Source organism: Leptodactylus fuscus, chromosome 5 (genome assembly GCF_031893055.1).
Source record: "Leptodactylus fuscus isolate aLepFus1 chromosome 5, aLepFus1.hap2, whole genome shotgun sequence".
In the NCBI taxonomy this organism is placed as follows: domain Eukaryota; kingdom Metazoa; phylum Chordata; class Amphibia; order Anura; family Leptodactylidae; genus Leptodactylus; species Leptodactylus fuscus.
Window position 1 is genome coordinate 85,567,360 of NC_134269.1, and position 13,196 is coordinate 85,580,555.

Consider the following 13,196-nt stretch of genomic DNA (forward strand, 5'->3'; position numbering starts at 1 on the left):
GTAGTCAGAATAGAGAAGCAGCAGAACCCAGCTGAACCCAACGACCACTAGTGGAAAAACCGTCACCAAAGTGTAACATACCCAGTATGAGCCAAAGCCACTCTCAGACGTCACAACTGATATATTTGCCAGATTTCTTCCCAGCCTTACTATGACCCCTTTTCGGAGATGTCGCTTTTTTTTGTCTCAAGTTGCTGATTTGCACAAAAATTGTACGACTTTGCATACCTTGCAGGCTAGAAAACTGACGTGAAAGGCATAATAAATGTACCCATTGTGCCTTCACAGAAAGTATGCGATTTCTTTTGTGGAATGTCTCCTGACAAAATGCTCATACGCATTGTGTCTGAGACTGGCCATCTCCCCTTTTCTATCTATTAATATATAACATTAGTTTTAATAAAAAGAGAGGTGTCTTGATACACAAGCTCTTAGACTCGTCTTTTACCTTCTCTCTGGTATTCCATATAAACCAATATGAATTTGGACCCAGAGATTAACAAAAAGCCTTAACAGCAAAAGTGAAATGAGATTATGCCTTAACATATTGGAATAACTTGATGTATTTTATTTTCCGTACAGCTCCAAACAAAAAATACCACATGCATACTCAGACACTTACTCATGGTTTATCTTGTGCAAAGCAACAGTTTAAAAAATTAAACTGCTCATCCTTGAGGTTTATGTATTCATTTTCATCCCTCTCTCTATACACACGTGTACTTTTGCCTGTTTTCACCTCGGGTGGAATTTTCAGTGTTACTGTTTGTATCTCTCTTTCCATTTGAAAAAAATCTATATACTAAACGAAGCTCCATCCTCCATCACTTAAAGAATAGATAACCTGTCCATCCATGAATAACATGAATTAGCTGCAATTCCATGTTGCAAATTTGCTCCAAGGTTGTCGAGTGAAAACATTCAGAATTCATTGTGCTCTGATTCTGCTGATTCAAAAGGAAACTTGCACCCCCAGAGAGAAGAAAAAAAACTTATGTCATCTGAAATACTGTATAACAATTGGTGGATAAGTTAGAATTCCCAACGGTTTCTTGTCCAGAGGCATGTATATAAATGTAGGAATGGGAATGATTTGCTGACTGAGCTGATTTTTAAGGATGCTCCTCTAATGTAAAACACAAAATAGCATGACCGAATATATATTTTATTTTTCATTTAGAAATAAAACTTGTCAGTTACATAGACTTGCTCATTCATCCATTCCAAAACCCTCCACCTAGGTTTTAACTCTATCACACACCTGCTCATATGCTGTACAAATCGGTGGCTGCTATACTACTGCCTACCACCAAATCCTTCCCTTACCTCCTGCTAATGGATACTAGGCAATAAAGCATAATGTTTGAAGTATTCCCCCTAAATTACACTCAACAGTTTGCAAGACAGGTGACCCACTCAAAAAAGCCAATAGATATACAGCATACAGGACATATCAAACAAGTGGTGGGAATGAACACCATTAGGTTGAGAACATCTACTCTAAAGGCAGGAGCTCATGAATGTAGGAGATCATGTCACTGATAGGGTGTAGTGAAAGGAAGAGGTACTCCATGTGCCGTACACCTAAAATTTTTGTGATGAATGTGAATACTGGACATAACTCTGTGGCTTTGCTTTAATGGAACTATAGTTTTGACAGCTATGGGGTCTTCGACCGCCACTATTATGAGGACTCTGAGGCATCCCTTTATAGAAGCAGAAAAAAAACAGGGGATAAAGTGAATATCCAAAAAATATAGGGTAGCAAATTAAAACTCAAAAGCTTTATTAATACCCGCTAAAACATTTAATGTAAAATTGCTCCCCCACAAGTGAACCACCATCACCTATCACAATGTAGGATAGCTAGACTACAGATAGTTGCATAGGTCTGATTGGGGGTATAGTAGCCAACACAGGTATTCCAGCTACTAGAATGTCAAGGGGACAAAATAAATAAACAAGGATCCTCCCACTCCTTTCCTCAGATCCCTTCAACACCCCATATCAGATACAATGTGTAAGTTGCATTTGGGAGATACACAGGACGCTCTTATATACTATTGTTATCTCACTCCTGTGTCAGTATAAATAGCAACTAAACTAGCTGTTTACAATGTTTCTAACTATTTAAAACAGCAATGTAAAGATAGCAGAGTGCTTCCTCATATTCCACTTGCTACACTCAGTTTGCCTTTACCTGCCTGGACTCTCACACTAATGGCTCCAGGCACTGATAACTGCCTAAATTCACAGCACTATTAGCCCTGAGTTCCTGGCCCTCAGCTCTTGGCAATGCTAACTGCTTAACTTTTCAACAATCTTAGCTTCACTGGTAACAGCCTGACATGTTTCCTTACTGCTCACTGCAAGTAATTCATCAGAGGCTTCTCTAAGATAGCTTGCCACTTCCTCAAATAAGTGATTGTTTCAAAGCAAGGAGAGCCTAATCACTGCCCCGCTCCCCCCTTGGCATTTTTTTTGCAGCCATTTATAGAAGCACTAGCATCTTCTCGCGACTTCGTCTGCGCGTTGTTGGCATCAATGATCCGCCTATATTCAGCAAATTGCTGCCGTTGATGGTTTGCCTCCACCAGCGTTTCGGAATCTCTTAAGTTGTCCTGATGCTGAACTTGTTCCTCATGCTATGCCTGTGATTGTTCCGCCATTTCAGCCAGCAGCTCGCTGGGATGCCAGATAATGAGCGTGTTGTTGGCGTTGATGATCCGCCTGCTCCGGCGACTTGGCAGCTGTCAAGCTAGCCTGCCGTTGAACTTGTTCCTCACACTGTGCCTGTGATTGTTCCGGCATCTCAGAAACTCGCTGGGACGCCATATAATGAGCGTGTTGTTGGCGCCGATGATCCCTCTCAGCTCTGCTCTGTGACTTCTGACTACCTCCATAGCACTCGTTGTTTTAGAATTTTGCAACAAATTAGATTTTTTTTTTCCCCTAGCATGTTTAAAAGTGGCAAACTGCCAAATTTGATTAAAGGTGTTTTCCCATCCAGTGTGTCAGCATGTTGCCTGGAGCAGATCAGATAATATGCAAATGCCTGTACACAATAGACTTAGAGTTAACTGAGTGTTTATATAGAGAGATAACAGACCTGGCTTTATCAGAAACTGAGATAAGTTCCTGCCAAGAGCAGTGTAATATAGTATGTGAATATAAATTCATAACAGTTATGAAGCCATGTCATTTACCGGGATAAAAAGTAGCCTATGTTTTAAACGAGGGTACAAATTATCTATGTGGCAAATTTCTTCCAAATCCGTTCAGCCGTTTTTGTGTGATTGAGGAACAAACACACAAACATCCAAGCACACAAACTTTCACATTATTAGTAGTATAGGATTAGTAGTATAGGATTAGTAGGATTGTGTCTGGAAGTATGGTTGGCTCTGTTCAGGTTGCTGTTTCTGTTGCTATAAATGCTGTATAACACAGAACGATTTACTAAAGTCTTTTCATGAAAATCAACAAACATGTCTAGAGGATGGGTTTATATAAAAATAATGGAGTAAATACTAGTCACCAAAGAATTACCGTATATACTCGAGTATAAGCTGACCCAAATACAAGCTGAGACCTCTAATTTTACCACAAAAAACTGGGAAAACTTATTGACTCGAGTCTAAACCTAGGGGGGAAATGCAGCAGCTAGTGGAAAATTTCAAAAATTAAAATGGTTGGAGTTTTTTGGTGCAGTAGTTGTTGGGTGCTGGGAAAGGGGAGGGGGTGTTTTGGTTGTCTGTCTGCCCCTTCCCTGAGCTTGAGGACTGGGAGTTTTTTCCCCCCACTTGGAGTTCAGCCAGGCTGAATATAGGGTATCTACAGTGCTCCTATTAACCCCTTCCCGATGGAACAGGAGCACTGCAGATACCCTATATTCAGTAGACCGGGCACTGTCAGACACAGGGATACCTAATGTGTATGTGTCTCACAGTCATTTTCTACTTTTATATGTATTCTAGGGAAAGGAGTGATGTAGAACTTTTATTTATTTTATTTTTTTATTACATTTTTTTTTAAAGCTTCTTTGTTTTCACTATTTTATGGGAGATTCTATACAGTACTTTTGCAGCTGGTCATAGACCCCCACCCACCCCCAAAAAAATAAAATAATATATATATATATTTTTTTTTTGCTTGACTCGAGTATAAGCTGAGGGGGGGCCTTTTCAGCACAAAAACTGTGCTGAAAAACTCGGCTTATACTCGAGTATATATGGTAACAAAGAATAGGTAGAGCCTCCCCAGATAAAACCTCATGCAGTTCAATAGCTGCAATGTTACAGTGAAAGATGCCACCAGACCCGTAAACTACTGGCCCAGTCAGTTTTAACCATGAAGGTCGGAACAAGTTAAAGATTTTTATGGGCTGCTAATTTTCCAGGTTACTTCCAACAGTGTATGGATTAAATACTTTTCCTTTACCTGTCAGAAGGTTTAGGATTAGGTCAAGTGTGAAATTGCAGCAGGCAAGATAGCAGAGAGCTAGAGACACACAATTCATTAGCCAGAGTGCACACATCGCCTGTCTGCACAGTAACAAGAGTCAAAAGCAGAGGTTGGAGGAGTAACATAAGGGGAAGGGGGGGATTTAGCAAGCTAAATACACCAGAATTATGGCAAAATTGACATTAAATAAACATGGAAAGGGCTAAGGCTTTCTCATTCTGTTTCAGAATGCACTGCACAGAAGCATTTTTTTTTTTGTTTTTAATAAAGGTTTTATTTTTTTTTATGGGAAAATGTTCTGCATTTTCTTGACATATTGGACATTTACAGTATAATGTATTCCATTTATGACATGGAAAACAATCTGAATTCTGCAAGGATGCTATACAGTGACATCCATCACATATTAAAATAAAAAAAAAAAAGTTTTAAAAATTCTATATTTGTAACATATTATATATTTTTTACTGACTACTGTTGAATAGAATACTATGGTCTACCATGCTATTCCATTCTTTTTTTTTTTTTGCAAATGTTTATAATGAATAAGACATTCCGTTGCATTTCTTTGACCTAATGTAATCCTATGGATGTTTAGGATGTACTTTCCTAGTGTATTCATTTACATACTTCACGAACATGATGTGACTGTACCCTAACTTGTACACCATCAGAACTGTCACTTCATACTATCACCTTTCAGGGACAACTTTATTATTTGCATAACAGTAACATATCAAACAGTCTACTTGTGATGAACAATGTATGAAGTGTATGATGTGAGGAAGATCCAGAGATGTCCACCAGGTGTCACTGTAGTACCAAGTGAAAATGTATGCTTATATAAACTGTACAATGAGAAACATTGACAAATACAGTATATACAACTAGTAGAATACCCACGGCCTCACTCGTGTAAAATATGTTAAATTGTTGGTTATACTAAAGTAAAATTTTCAGTGTCACAGTGAAATTGACATTTTCAGAGTACTACAGTAAATCTTTTTTTCCACTTAAAATTTTTATTATTTTGACATTTTCCTAATTTGTCGTAACATTGATGTGAACAACAACTTTTTTCTTTAATTTCAACGTTTTTATTGATTTTACATATTCAATATATACTATGTAGAATAACAATTACAACAATTTTATTTAACCATTTTGTCAAAAATTAAAATTTCTGCCCCTTACACAAACATATAAAACCTTTACACCCAATTAACAACATTGCAACAGTGCAACTCTTCCCCCTCCCTCCAGTGTAATTTATAAGTAGTTCACGGACCAAAGAGTAGAAATGGTTTCCAGTTACACAACTATCTATTGTGGTGCTTTTTGGTAACAATGTTTCTTATTTTACCTTCAGGTGCATACCTGTATATGAAAAGATTTTTGGGGTTACCCACTCAAGAGCAAGCAATGTCCAATTGTCTATGTGAAAAACACGGGCTCTCCATATTAATGCCGGCTACTTTAAGTGATTGACCTTGTGCTTTGTTTAAGATACGTTCACGCTGCGTTTTACAGTACTTGCAAAGTGGATGGGATTCATGTGAATCCCTTCCCCACTTTGCGGAAAAAAATCGCAGCGTGGACACACTGCTATTTCCAAAACCGTTGCGGTTTTGAAAATAGCAGCATGTCAATTATATCTATGGAAACGCCGGTGGCTTCCCCGTAGATATAATTGTAAAAGAAAGTCCACGGAGGCAGACTCTGTGAACTTTCTAATCTTAGTGTACCGTCACTCGGTCAAGGCGTTCGGTGCCAGGAAAAGGCTTCTCATAGCCATAATACACATAAATAAATGAATTTCCTGCACTCGAATTTAAAACATCCCATTATCCCTGTCTTTTATGTTCTCCCTAAAATACACAAACGATTGGAAAAAACCCCGGGGAGACCAATCGTAGCATCTACGGACTCAGTCCTGTCACCCCTGGCCATTGTATTAGAAAGAATACTCACTCCATTAGTCAAAAAAACTAAATCTTTTCTACTAGATACAGGGGATTTCTTGAACCATATTAGGACCCTACCCAAATTAGGACAGGAATGTTGGCTGGTGACGTTTGACGTCAACAGCCTTTATACTTCAATAATACATCAGAAAGGGATTGAGGCCACCCGTATATTACTTGAAAATTCCAACAAATCACCAGCCACAATAGAATTCTGCATGACTGTATTAGAACTGGTTTTGACCAATAACTTCTTTATGTTCCGTGATGATTTCTTTTTACAGGTACAGGGTACCGCAATGGGGTCCAATGTGGCCCCCCCATATGCAAATGCCTTTATGTCATTTTTTGAGGAGAAATACATTTACAACAATTATCTGTTTCAACAACATTGTTTATGCTGGAAAAGGTTTATTGACGATATGTTTTGCATATGGGAGGGCCCATTGGACACCCTCCTCCATTTTCACTCCTTTCTTAACTCAGTATGGGACGAACTACAGTTCACCATACATCACAATACACAAAGAATTGACTTCTTGGACACCACGGTGATAAAACAACAGGATGTCTCTCTTCAAACTGATTTATTCACTAAAGTTACTGACCGAAATAGCTTATTACATTACTCTAGTTATCACCCCCCAGCAACAAAAAAAGCTCTTCCATGGTCCCAATACCAAAGAGTCTCACGCATTGTATCCGACACCTCGCTCAGGGAACAGAGGCTACAAGAAACACAATCTAAATTCACCGAGAGAGGATACCCATCAAAAATCACCACTTTGAACAGAATTCACACCCCCAGACCACACCACGACAACTCGAAGCGTATCCCCTTTATCCATACATTCCATCCGTTTTCCTATAAGGTCCACAGAATCATTCGCACCCATTGGCCACTATTACAGAAAGGATATCCTGATATTCCTTCATTCACACAACCCTTCCTTCCATGTTTCAGGAGAGCCGCCAACTTACACAATAAATTAGTCAAAGCAGATTTAGGCTCAAATACCAGACAATCAAGACAAACATTCCTCAATACCCGCAAAAATGGCACATTTCCTTGTTTACATTGTCCACAATGCAATAATATCCAGAAAGGCGACCATCTTACACATCCATATACAGGCAGGAAGTTCCCCATTAAAGATTACTTTAGCTGTGATACTAACTTTGTAGTCTACATGATTAAATGTCCATGTGGACTAGCATATATTGGCGAAACGACACAAGCCATTCGTGACCGTCTCTCTTAACATAAGAGTACCATATGCACTAAAAATCTGCTGTTACCAATACCCTACCACTTCCACCAAGCTAAACATACTATCTCCCAGTTGAAGTTTCAGGTCATAGAACACATACCCAAGGCCAGACAAGGGGGTGACAGAATTAAAACATTAAAACTCAGGGAGGCATTCTGGATTCATAAATTCCAAACACTCGAACCTCGCGGACTAAACCGCGATTATGACATTAGGAGCTTTTGTTGAGTTTTTGCTCAGACCTTTATTTGATTACTAAAATGATTTTTTCTTTTTCTGCAGAATCGATTATGACCTAGGAGGAAAATCATGGTGCCCGGGCAATTCTTACCGATTTTTCTGTTTTTTCAACACTGTATTGTTCACTTTCCTCTGCGCCCCTCCCCCACCTTTTTCCCTTTCCCTTTACTTTCCCTTCCCCCCTTTTTTTTCCTTTCCCCCTTTCTTTCCCTTTCTTTCTACATTGTTTATTCTCATGTACCTTTAATTTCTCCATGCGTTCCAGCTTGGAACGCATGGTTCTTCCTTGCGTTCCACTTAGTGACACATATCCATCTCTATTTTCTATACTTTATTCTTTTTTCTTCCCTTTTGCTCCACATTCTCTTCTGTTATGTATCCAAATATCCACCTGTACGCTTTTGCTCCACATTCCCTACTATTATGTATCCATATATCCATCTGCACGCTTATTACTGCATTACCGGCAGACTTATGCCGGCCGATACACTATTTCCCCATGCGTTCCACTGTGGAACGCATGACTTCCGGTCGCGGCACTCGCGAACCGGAAGTGGCCTCCTATTTCCCCATGCGTTCCACTGTGGAACGCATGACTTCCAGTCGCGGCACTCGCGAACCGGAAGTGGCCTCCTTTCATGTACTGAGGGACTCCTGGAAGCGCTACTGACACGGGGAAACCTGGGGATCCACTGTACACCACCAATGCACTCCTCTCTCTCCTTATCTAGTCCCTCAGCATGTCGGGGGGCGCCGGATGTCCTTGGACTTGGGGCCACGCCCCCTTTAGGGGCGGGGCTCCCGGTCTGACGGCTCTTGGCGCCAAAAACACCCTATTTAACCCCATACGTCCTCACACCTATTACCCCATCTGACCTGGACACATTCCAAGCTTCCACCTTCTGACCTGGACACATTCCAAGCTTCCACCTTCCACAATACTCCACCGGTAAGATTGTATAGGATTTGTTATACTGTTGTACTCATAGGACATAGCATTTTGTCTAGCAAGCTGGGCACCATTCCTCAATACAAGTACTACAACATATCCCATTCGGCTTGGCAGTATATCATTATGTTCAATATGTCTATTGTACCTGTTTGTGCATTCTCTGTTATTGTTTGCTGATCAAATGGTGTTACTATTCAATACCCTTACAAAGCTGCCCAGATCTATACATGCCTTTATATATCCTATACCTGTTGGGCTATATATTGAACACCAATTGATTGTATCGTTGTCTACTATTGTGTGTATATCCTGTCTATATGATGGAATCACTTATATTATGTTAATTGGTTTATATTTCTTTTGTATTTTAAGACAAACTGAAGAAGGTCTGTATATGATCGAAACGTCTTTTGTCGGATGTAAATAAAAGTTCACAGTATTTGGAAGCATAAATTCGAGTGCAGGAAATTCATTTATTTCTGTGAACTTTCTGTTCTAAGCGCTGTTGGAAAAACCGCGATGCGTTCACGCCACAGTTGTTCTCACAGTGCTTTAGTGCTTCATTTCCAGCCCATGTTTTAAAGTCATAGCAAGTGCAAGACAGATTGGGAACTGCAGACGCTTATAATTGAAGGGCATGTCGCTTGGTAGCAACACTCGACACTGATAAGAGATATAATAGGAGGAATAGTACAGAGCAGCCCTCACACAGTATTAGGGTCCATTCACATGGAGGTAAATGACGCTGTATTTGGCGCTGAATTTTCAGAGCTGAAAAAAGCCCCCCATAGCTTTTTTTTCCACTCACGTAATTTTCCGCTAGCTGAAAATTCAGCGCCAAATACAGCATCATTTTCCTTTTTTGGCACTGATTTTGATGCTGAATCCGCGTCAGAATCCATGTGGAAAAAACGCCTCCCCATAGAGTTCTATGGGTTTCACTCGCTTTATTTTTCCACTTGCGGAAAAAAAAGCTTCCTTCAGGTGGATTTCGCCTGCAAAAACCAACACAGTCAATGGGTGGCGTAAAATCCACGTCAGGGATTTGGGCGCAGAATTGGCAAAAACCGCACGTAAAAAAAATGCTAGCAGTTTTTTTTCAGGGTCCATGCATTGTGCTGAAGGAAAAAAACAAAAAAAAAAAAAAAAAAAAAGACTCAAAAAATGCTCCAAAAACCGCTTAAAAAAAACATTAATTCCTGAAGCGGATTTTTTCCTCACCAAAAAACTCCGTTCTGACAGAAAAAAACCCCCATTGAAGTCAATGGGAGGCTTTTTGCTTTTTTTTTCAGTGCTGAAATTCCACAGCAAATTCCTCACCATTTTCCTCCGTGTGAATGGACCCTTAGGGTCAGTTCATATGTAAACCGTCCGCGCGGGTTTTGACACAGAGAGAGATGCGGTCGCGGCTTTCCCCTCCTATGTCAGCTCAAATGAATGAGCCGACACAGGAGGGTGCTGCCGCTAGGTGGAAGCCGCGGCCCAGCGCGCCGTGGCTTCCACCTGAAGACAGCACATGTCGCTTCTTTTCTCCGCTAGCAGCAGCCCGCCACTAGCGGAAAAAAGAAGCCCGGCGGTCTGCATAGACCGCCATTGTAAAGGTGCGGATTTTGAAGCGAAATCCGCTGTCAAAATCCGCCCCTTTGCTCACGTGTGAACTAGCCCTTACTATGACCTGAAGGAGCTGACATCTCAGTAATGAAAACCGCCTCACAGGCAGACTTGTGGAGTTGCCCATAGCAACCAATCAGAGCTCAGCTTTCACTTTACCTCAGCAGCTTCAGTGATGAAAGCTCCTGTATAGTCAGCAATAATGACAATCTTACTATCAGGCGGATTTCCCCTGACAAATATTGCTGCACAGTAAGGCTGCTTGCACACTACAGGATTTTTCACGGGTCTCTGGGCCGTGGATTCTACATTCTAGATTCACAGCTTCGTGCACAAAGAAGTCTATGGAACTGCAAAATCCATGGCCTGGAGGCACGTGAAGAATACTATAGTGTGCAAGCAAGCAGCCACTAAGGATACCAGACATGTTTTGTCAGTGCGTGCGTGTGAAAGTGTGTGTGTGTCTGTGCATGCATGTGATCCATGGGTATGTATGCGTGTGTGCATGCAAGTGTGTGATCCATGTATATGTATGCATGTATGTTTGTGTGTGATCCATGTGTTTGTGCGTGTGCAGTGCAAGTGTCTAAGCATGCAGCAGTTATGTGTGCTCTGTTCATCCGTGTGTATAGTGTGCATCCATCCGAGTGTGTTTGCATGCATGCGTGGTGTGCATGTGGTATTTGTGGAGTGGTGTTTGTGTTGTGTGTGTCTAGAGTGATCTGGTATTTGTGTGGTGTTGTGCTTGTGTGTTGGTGTATGTGCACTGTCTGTGTGATGTTTATATGGTGTTTGTGAAATGTTTGTGTGTTGTGTGTGGTGGTGCCGCCCCCTTTAGCAGTGACTCTTTGGCACTGTTGCTATAATCCGTCCCTGTCAGTCACAACTGTTGTTTCCCCTCAGCGCTTTCACTTTCACTTTTCCCTATTATATGTATAGGCCCTAACTTTGGGGGCCACAATCTCATGGCGGGGGACGCTAGCGAGATGTAATGTCCGCAGTATTCTGCTCCTGTGGGTGGAGAGGGGCCGTGCCAAATTTCACCCAAATCGGGGAAGAACTGTGGCTTTGTATAGAGCAGACTACTACAGAATTTGAGTTTTATATATATAGATTACTTTAAGAGTCAAGGGCAAACAAGCAACTCAAAAAAATCAAAATAAATACAATCTCAGGAGACATTAAGCATCCTATGAAATAAACTTAATACACTGTAAGCCCTTGCGGGCAGGGCCTTCTACCCCACTGTGCCAGTCAGTCACTGTTAGTATTATATCTACCTGTATATTTTGTGTACTGTATGAAACCCCCAAATGTAAAGCATCATGGAATTAATAGTGCTATATAAATAAATAATAATAATAATAATCACTTAAACTAAATAAATATAAAGCATACCTCCCAACCGTCCCGATTTCCGCGGGACAGTCCCGATTTGGGTGACATGTCCCGCGGTCCCGGTTGGAGGGAGGTATGTCCCGATTTCAACTCAGATCTGCGTCCAGAGGACGCAGATCTGAGTTGAACATACATGCGGCTGAAGGAAGGAGCTGACACAGGTCAGCTCCTCGCTTCGCCGCTGCCCGCCTCTCTCCCTGACACACGCGGCTGAAGCTGCTCGCGTGCTCGCTTCGCCGCTGCGTCTCTCTCTCGCTGACACATGCGGCTGAAGCGAGGAGCTGACCTGTGTCAGCTCCTCGCTTCACTGCTGCCGCCGGCTCCTGGCTTGTAGACGCGATGTACACGCCAGGAGCCGGCGGCAGCAGCGAAGCGAGGAGCTGACACAGGTCAGCTCCTCACTTCAGCCGCATGTGTCAGCGAGAGAGAGACGCAGCGGCGAAGCGAGCACGCGAGCAGCTTCAGCCGCGTGTGTCAGGGAGAGAGGCGGCGAGGGAGCGGAGGAGAAGGTAAGTTTAATGTGGAGGTGGAACGTGAATCTGGGGGCAGATGAAGGAGAGGACGGCATGACATTGGGGCAGAGATGCGGGAAATGAATCTGGGGGCAGAGATGGAGAGGACATGAATCTGAGGGCAGAGATGGGGGACATGAATCTGGGGGCAGAGATGGAGAGGACATGAATTTGGGGGCAGAGCTGGAGGGACATGTATCTGGGGGCAGAGATGGAGGGACATGAATCTGGGGGCAGAGATGTGGGACATGAATCTGGGGGCAGAGATGTGGGACATGAATCTGGGGGCAGAGATGTGGGGACATGAATCTGGGGGCAGAGATGGAGAGGACATGAATCTGTGGGCAGAGATGGAGGGACATGAATCTGGGGGCAGAGATGGGGGACATGAATCTGGGGGCAGAGATGTGGGACAGGAATCTGGGGGCAGAGATGTGGGACATGAATCTGGGGGCAGAGATGTGGGGACATGAATTTGGGGGCAGAGATGGAGGGACAGGAATCTGGGGGCAGAGATGTGGGACATGAATCTGGGGGCAGAGATGTGGGGACATGAATCTGGGGGCAGAGATGGAGGGACATGAATCTGGGGGCAGAGATGGGGGACATGAATCTGGGGGCAGAGATGGAGGGACAGGAATCTGGGGGCAGAGATGTGGGACATGAATCTGGGGGCAGAGATGGGGGGACATGAATCTGAGGGCATAGATGGGGGACATGAATCTGGGGGCAGAGATGGAGAGGACATGAATCTGGGGCAGAGATGGAGGGGACATGAATCTGG